The sequence below is a fragment of the Archocentrus centrarchus genome, unplaced genomic scaffold, assembly GCF_007364275.1.
Source record: "Archocentrus centrarchus isolate MPI-CPG fArcCen1 unplaced genomic scaffold, fArcCen1 scaffold_24_ctg1, whole genome shotgun sequence".
NCBI classification, from domain to species: domain Eukaryota; kingdom Metazoa; phylum Chordata; class Actinopteri; order Cichliformes; family Cichlidae; genus Archocentrus; species Archocentrus centrarchus.
In genome coordinates, this window is record NW_022060254.1 from 2670237 (window position 1) to 2678367 (window position 8131).

Genomic DNA, 8131 nt, shown 5'->3' on the forward strand with positions numbered 1-8131 from the left:
GTGAGTGAAATGCAGTCGTGGAACAAACTTCAAACTCCATTAATATTAGAGTTTTTTTTTGGTAGCCTCCAAAGATCTACTAGGTCTATTACGTCCACCTACTGGTGAAAAAAAAGACGAAAGATAAATTTATTGGACATCCTGGTTATAAAGAGTCATAACATGCCAAAATCCCAAAGGATGAGACAACACTGCAAATGGATGAAAGCCATCCTGGAAACTTGTTTTATCTGTCAAAGATGAATCCAAGATTCCTCACAGGACTACTGCAGGCCACATGAAGGCCATAAAAGGACAGCAAACACACACTTTTTTCAAGTACTGTATGCATATATTTTCTAATAAATAACAAAGCAAATATGAGCTCTCTCTCACTGAGTTTCTGATCACACTGACAGACAAACTCCACAGTGTTGAACTGCAGTTTGTGATGGTACTTGTTGTTCTGCTCTGCAGCCTCTGTGAGTTTGGTGTAGCAGCACATGAAGCAGCTCTCCACCTTCTGCAGCTTCTGCTTAGAGTGACCCTAAAGCTTGAAGCAGATCTTCAGAGCAGAACAAGGACTACTGCCACCAGCTGCAGTCCAACACAGTGGAGTTGGAGTGTGTTGAACCACGGGATGAGAGACTCTGGGGATCACCACAACAGCAACGTCAACAGCTACTGGTACAGCATTTCCAAACCAGTAAGAACTGGAATCAAACTGGTTGGAAAACAATGAGATCTAATGAGGAGAGAGTGGAAAAGTGCTATGAAAATATGAAATGTGTAATTATAACAGTAATGAAAATGACATTATAGATCAAATATTGCTCAATGAAAATGATGTATTGTATGATCAATTGTGGGTTTGATCTGAATCTTGATTATTAATGTCTTTGTTTCAGTGTCCTGTTAAAATGTGACCTTTTTATTTTGTCTTGTTGTAACTTCAGTGCTAATTGGGACCATAATAAAACAAAGCAACAGCAGCTGATGAAGTCACACAGTTTAAATAATAGTGTAACACTGATATTTTTCTCACCTGTTGTGTTGAACTCATTGTTTCCTCTGTAGAGGTTGAAAATGTTCCTCTGCTGCTCCGTCAGACTCTCCTCCTCCTGATAATCAGCTGCAGGAGAACAGATCTGTATTAGAAGCTACCACACTGCACTGTTTGGGGGAATGAGCCCTTTAAGGCTGGATTTGGATTGATACACTTCAACAATGAGGCTGGAAAAGGAGGAAGTGTTTCAGAGTGGAGACAGAGGCAGTTAGCAAAGCAGTGAGAGGCTAAACAGGTGAACTGAGAGAAACTCCAAAACCAGTTTTCAGTGAACGACTCTGCTTCTGTCTGGAAAGTTCTCAGTGACCCAACCACAAGCCTAAAGCCCCCCCACTGCACCAGCAGTTCACACCTCACCAACAGCCTGAACAGCTTCTCTTGTAGCTTCAACAATGGGACAGACCTGTTACTCCCAAACCCCAGTCCCACCACCTCCACCATTCATACTACAACAGGGACCTGCTCACCACCTCACAAGTCTCTCCACCCCCCATGACGCCTCTCTCCATAGTTGAGAGAGATGTAAATACTCTTTCAGAGACAGAACCCCCACAAAGCAGCTGGACCAGACTCAGTGTCTCCATCATCTACCACACAGTGGATCCCAGTAGAAAGCAAATATAGAAATAAAAGAGGAGAACATCTGAATTCACTCTGTGCTAAACATTCATTTGATAGAAGGAACAATTGTAATCATAGTCAGATCTACCTGAGCTTTAATGATGGGGCCTTTTAACTCACACATTCAACACTTTTTACCAGCTTTCCTTCCTGGCTTTGACTGCTGCAGCTGTGTTTGACACTGGAAGACATTTTTAAATTATTCTTCATTCTTCATGATTATAATTTATTCTTTTGGGGGAAATGCAGCTTTAAACCTTCAAATGGTTCAAGTGAACCCAACAATACACAAGAAAAATCAATCTGATTGATCACAAGTGGACAAACTTCTGGCTTCTGTAGACAAAATAAAATCCAACATTTAATCCACAACATGATTAAAACTTTCTTCTTGTCCCAAATCACCAAGAGCTGCACATGAAGCACCACAATATGTTTTTATTCTCAGTGATTTCAGATATGAACTCTGTTTACTTTCATCAGTGTTTGTTAACATCTTCCTCTGCATTAGTTTATAGCAGCGAGTCATTCAAATGAGACTTTTTAGGAGTTCACTTCCTGTCATGTGTTCATCCACAGCAGTTTTCTACTAAGCTACTAAAGTTAGCTCGATGCTTACTTTTAGCTGAGCCCACAGACAGAGATTAACGCTGTTCTCAGGTCAGATCCAGGAGATCAGGGTGCGCGGATCGATCCAAGTATCAATAGTATCGATACAAACGTTGGTAGTGATGTTATCGATGCTTTAGTTTGTTTCTCCTCTAAGTTCACTTCGTTTCCTCCAGGAAAAAAGCAGCTCTCTCTCTGTGTGCTCCAACCACGTAGCCGCACTTTGCGCCGCCCCCTCCTTCCTGCTCTGCTGTGGTTTGTTGCTTCGCAGTCACGTGACTCCGCTGCGCTCAGATATCTCGTTTGCTGCAAATTCTCTGCAACAGCAGCAACTTATAAAGACACGAAAAAGAGCAACAAAGAAACAAAGAGGAGGGAAATCATCATCAATTCATATTAATCATCAATAACCTGAGTAAATACAAACTGCAGTTTTTTAATTATTTCACGCATTAAGGGAACAAAGTGATCCAAACCTACCTGCCCTGTGGGAAAAACTCATTTCCCCTCGTCTTCAATGATCAATGAACTGTGATGAAGCAGATTGTTGGAAAGCTGACTTCAGTCTCACTGCCACACTCAGGCCTGATTACTGCAGAGCTGCTCAATCACGAAGGCCCTTAAACACAAGCTGTGTGACAAAGTCAAGCAGCTCAAAGATGTCAGGAAGCAAAAAAGGAGCTTCCAAGACAAAGAAAGAAGCTGAAAGGAACCAATGCAGACACAAATGAGCCTCTGACAAAGAAACATGCAGACACAAATGAGCCTCTGTGCTGATCTGATCTGATCTGAAGACAGATTTATGAAATGACTGATTTCATCCACACAGTGTGCAGCATCAGTCTCTGTCGCTCAGTGGAAACACATGGAAAGGACTAAATAATGTTGTCAATAAAGAATTATTGGAATATCCAGATAATGATCAGGTCCAAACACAATGATCAGTGAGAGAAAACAAAGTGTCAGTAATGTTTTTCTTGATGGCGGTCCTGGCTTGGCCAGAGAAATTGTAAAAACTGGACATTTTCCTGTGAGTCCAAATCCAAAATGTAGCAAACTCAGTTTTTGTGAGGGCAATAAGTCACCTGACTGTGATGGCACTGGGATGGATTTAGTCCCAGACATCATTGACTGTATGATGAAAGCATTTAGCAGCATTTGGAATCTTTCATTAATGATGGTTTATTGTGTGAACAGATTGAAAAAGCTGCTCACAAACTACAGCCCATCTCTGCTCCCACAGCTCTCTGACAGACTGCAAACAAGATCTGACAGCAGATTGTTGGACTGAGTCCAAACACAGTGTGCTATATGAGCAGCAGCATGGAGATCAGATCCATACTGATATGATAATATTGGAGTTCTGTTTCCAAGTGTTGCTTTAAGCCTCTGATTGAATGGAGCAGAATACTCTGTGTTATGTTGTTAGGCCAACATGAAATCAGGTCCATTTAAAGGAGAGGAGAGAAAAAGCAGCAGAAAGATGGAGCAGAGCTCATTGTGGATGAAGTCAAAGTAGCAGAGGGCACTTTCAGAAACTGTGAGCATGGAAAGACATAAGAGGCTCCTGTCAAAGGGCTGATCTCTCATTAGAAACATCTTTGCAGTGACTCCATTAGCAGACCTCAAACTATTGTGCTGATCAACAGCAGCATTACATTTGGTTAGTTTGGGCTCTGGAACTTCAGCTTTGTGGCTTCAGCTGCTCTCAAAATGGATGAAAGACAAATAATTCTGTTGGAAATTCTTGTTGATTGAACCAACTCTGATCAGCTGTTCTGGAGCAGAGACTCAGAGTGACGGTCTGTCCTGCCATTGAGAGCAGCCTTAAAATGATGTGTTTCTCTTGTAATGTGACCCTTTGAATCCAAACTGGTTTCAGTGCAGATCACAGAATACACTGAGTGTATGAGTGGAAGCTGCTTTTAGCTCAACAGTTTCCACAATCCAAAATAAAAGTCCTGCACTCAGAGTCAGAAGTGTTCTCAGTGAAAAGGAAAAATATGAATGCTCTTCATTAAGGACGACACCTGTCGCTGGTTTAATATCATGATCAGTGCATAAATATGGAAGCTGTAGTTTGTAACTGGTTGAAGTTCAGCTGTGAAAAAGTGTCAATCAGAAAAAAGGGAAACTTTCAAAAAAGCCAAGAAAAAACTCCTGGAGGAACTTTGAGTACTTGAAGTTCCAGAAGCAGATCAAAGAGTGAAAGAAGAAACGCTCTCTAATGTCCTGATGAAAAGATGAATTCAGATCTGCTCTGCTGCTGCTCTTATTCTGAGATTACATACTGAAGAAAAGATGAACCTTCACGTGGAGCTTCACACACAGACAATCATCAGTGACAGATTCAGGAAAGTGACATTTAGAGCAGGAAGGAAATGACCTTTACAGGGTGTACCCGCCTCTCACCCTATGACAGCTGAGATAGGCTCCACCCCTACACCCTTTCCACTGACCAGCATTGCTGTCCTGTTACTGAACACTGCGGTCACCACATCTACACAAGGAAAAAATCACCAGCACCCAACAGGACGATGTGCTGCATTCAGGTGCACCTCAGGAACTCCCAAATCTCTCCTCAAGCAGCTGGAAGCAGCTGTCCAAAGCTGGATTGTTTCTCATGATTTTCCTGTTTGTTCGAAACACAAAGATCTGAGTTTAAAACATTTACTTCTACATTGGTTTATTCTAAAGGTTCTCTCCATCTCGCAGGTGTCTCATGTTGGTGACTCTGCAGTTTGTCTCTGTTTGGGGGATGGAAGGACAGACGTCTGCTGCACAATAACTCAGGAGTCACTTGTTCTACTTTGTCACAATATTTGGAAGCTGCACACATGTGAGATGGGCTGTAAACACAGAAATGTGTGTAGTAGTTTTTGTTGAGCTGTGAATCAGATGTTTGCTTTGTTGCTGAGTTAAAGGTCAAAGGTCTCTCTCTGTTGAAATGGATCATCGTTGATCTCCACCTGCTCGTTCTCCTTTTGTTTCCTCTGTTCTGCCTGTGTGGGACCTTCAGGGCTTCAGCAGATAAACACAGCCCTCCCTGAACCAGCTGACCCATCTGCATCTCCACCTTCAATCCACCTCTCATCAGTCCATCATCCAGCTGCCTGCCAGGCTCACCCTCAGCTCCTCTGATCATTTCTATACCTGTCTGCTATCACACAGTGTGGCTGCAGACCTAAACTGCTCCAGAGCAGCTGATGGTCCACATTAGAGAGCAACAGGTCCAAAGTTCATCTGCTGCTCACATGAATCCTGTGATCAAAGCTTTATTTGATTGAAGCTTCTTCAAAGCACATTTGAACATGTTGAGCTCATCAATGAAAGTGCAGACTGAGAGTGGATCACATGATTTTGAAGGAGCGTCAAACATGTTCAATATTTTCACACATGTCTAGATTGTCTCTGATATCATAACTGCTCAAACACTGATGATCATATTTGAAGAATTATTACTGATGGCAGCAAAGTTTGAATGGAGCTCTCTGTCTGTGCTGATTTGTCGCCCTCTGGAGGTGCAAACACAAACTGCATGATGTCACTTTAATGAACACAGTTGACATGAAGTGTTTTGAAATGAGCGACACGTCGCAGCATCCAGTTTGTCCCAGTAAAACGAGCTCCTGCAGCAGTGGATAAACTGTGTGCTGCTCACAGTTACCAGAGACACATCTGGAATCAACATCAGCCATTCAAAGCTCTTCTTCTTCTTTGCTCTTCCAAGTCTGCAGCTAATATCTCTGTGGTGATCACCTTGTTGCTATTTGATGTGTGTCAAACTGTTATCTTTGGCTCAACCAAAGAAATGGGAACAAATGATGTGTGTTTGTAACGGGCTGCTGGTAACAAAGTGTCTAAAGCTTCAAATGTTTTCAGTGCTCTGGTTTGTTTAAAGCTGGATCAGCATCACATCTTCATTCAGCTGCTGACTCCTGAGGGAACATTTAGCATCTTTAGTGAGTTTAGTGGAAATGTGCCTCACAAAGATGACATGCTGCTAATGAGAATTCAAATGCAGCTCTGATAGAAACACTCTCACTTTGTCTAATGTGAGAAACAGCTTCAAGTCCCTGAAGAAGAAATGATGATGTGGGAAATAATCAGCTGCAGTTTGTTCCATCGGCTCATTGCAGGGACGCTGCAGACGCAGACTCTGTCACAGCCCGTCAAACGGTCGTGACCTTTGACCTATTTATTCATGTTCCAGGACACACATCTGGTCTCCATGATTATTGTGAGCAGCAGATCCTCAGTCAGATCAGACAGTATTTAATGTCAGATGGAGGAAGCAGAGCTCTCAGCCTGAGACTGCATGAACATGAGAACAAACAGCCTGCAGTGCAGGAAGGCAGATGGAGGAAAGGCAGTGGATGAGGTGCGGTCCCACTACTGAAACTCACATCAGTGATCTCTGATTCAAACATGTCGTCTGCTGACGTTCAGTCATTCAAACAACTTGGTTAAGGTCGGCATTAAAGCTGCCGGCTCAGGTTTAGAAAGAAGATCACGGTTTGGATTCAAACACAACGCTCAGCCTTTGTTTGCTTGGTTGCCATGGTCACACCTTCTTCCTGTTGACGTGCATCACTTATAAATTTGTGCTCGCTGACATGAACAAAGTGCGACAGGTTGTGTCCATGAACATGCCAAACGACACTGAAATACTACTCTTAAGTCCACTATAGAGAAATCAAACTAGGTGTGTTTAGTCTGATTAAATATAGACAACCTCACGTGTGTCTATATGATTTACTGGAAAAGAATGTGTGTTTTGGTCTGCTGTTTTGTGTCTACAGGATCCAGATGAGGCTCTTAACTGGTGACAGCAAAAGGGACAGAAGAAGGAACTGATAAGCATGCTACATGTGCAAGGCAACATCTTGCATATTTCAATAACTGTGTAACTGTGTCTAAGTCTGTGTATAAAAAGTGGACTAAGATAGAGAGCGGTGTCAGACTTGTGTGAAGCTTCACCAACTGACTGTGTTAGGCAGCATCAACAATTCTGAACCAGAGTACTCTTTAAACCTGTTTGAAATGGCTTTATTAAATTTAGAAATTGACTCCTTATCCCATGTGTTGTGTGAAATCTTTCCGATTAAAGAACACGCGGAACCTAAAAGGATGAAGGTGGATTTCAGGTTCCTTCAGATGGTGATGCCCGATGTGATCAGTTTTTGATTCCATGGGAATAAGGAGTGATTTGGCCACCAGTAATCATCGCTTTGAGAGTCCGCGTGACAATATTGACTCCTAGACTCTATCATTGACCGGGAGATCTCCATCTGAAAGGTTAGCAGAGACCTTTTCTAAATATCTGCATATTGAATTTTATCAAATTGGTCACTGGTAGTGAGAAAGGAGAAGGTGTAAGTCGTACCCACTTCACACAAGTTTTAATAGTAGTAAGAAATATATTTTAAAAAAAAGTTTAAAAGAAAAAAGCACAAGTAGTGACGTAAAGAGCCCGGGGGAGACCTATCAACTCCCTAAAAAAACGCCCTTCTCTCCGGGGAAACCCAATTGGATTCAATAGGTTTAGAGGTCCTAGCGGTCTGGTTTGAGATACACTGGCCCCAAAAATAAAGGGAACACTTAAACCACACAATATAACTCCAAGTAAATTAAACTTCTGTGAAATCAAACTGTCCACACTGATTGACAATCAATTTCACATGCTGTTGTGCAAATGGAATAGAAAACAGGTGGAAATTATTGTCGATTAGCAAGACACACTCAATAAAGGAGTGGTTCTGCAGGTGGGGACCACAGACCACTTCTCAGTACCTATGCTTTCTGGCTGATGTTTTGGTCACTTTTGAATGTTGGTGGTGCTTTCACACTTGTAGT